We start from the raw sequence: 806 nt of genomic DNA, 5'->3' as shown, positions 1-806 counted from the left end.
CAGAGACTTGCTTACGTTTGACTAAGTCAACTCGCTTTTCATTAAGTTTGTCTTTATTCCTCTTCCCATCCATGTTGGAGGTGGCCATTTCTTCGGTGCTAAAAAGGGCGTCCATGCAACCTCGAGTATATGCTTTCCTGTCTGTACGTTTGACTCTCTTCACCCGGTTGGCCACCTCTTGTGGTAAATGTGAAACTAATGGCGATACGGAGGAGTTGCTGCTGGCGGTGCTACGTTTAGAAGATTGCTTAGGAGTCATTACTGGCAAAGTCCGCATATCTGGAGACCAGTCCAGAGATTGCAAGGGCAAGGTATTTTCAACTGGTGCCTGTAGATTAATTCCTGAACAGTCTGTTGGCAACGACGACAAAGTCACGTCTGGACTGCTAAATGAGGGACCTGGCTGGGGTGTTGTCATTCCAGTGTTGAAGATATCGGCTTGTATTAGGGAAAGCCGTTTGTCAACACTGGTAAGTCTGCTTTGGATTCCAGCTAAAGTATCATAAATGTTCTTCACGTGCATGCCGATATTTGAAACAGTGTGGTCCTGGAGGAGAGGAAAACGTTGTGATCAGCAATGAGACATGTGATAACTTATCCTCTAATTAAAAAACTATAGCCACTAGAAATCACAAAAATAATATGTCTGCAATTTTCGTGTGTCACCTGACATTGAATTGAAGCCCTTATCGCATAACTGTTATGACAATATTATTGAGGTGTATCGGCTCACTTAACTTTTTATACGTTAGCATACCAAAAAAAATTGCCACAGCTTCTGTTGTAGTTGCATTTACTAACGGAGA

Source organism: Montipora capricornis, chromosome 14 (assembly GCF_036669925.1).
Source record: "Montipora capricornis isolate CH-2021 chromosome 14, ASM3666992v2, whole genome shotgun sequence".
Classification (NCBI taxonomy): domain Eukaryota; kingdom Metazoa; phylum Cnidaria; class Anthozoa; order Scleractinia; family Acroporidae; genus Montipora; species Montipora capricornis.
The sequence above is the reverse complement of the archived record's forward strand: the minus strand, read 5'-3'. Positions refer to the sequence as shown.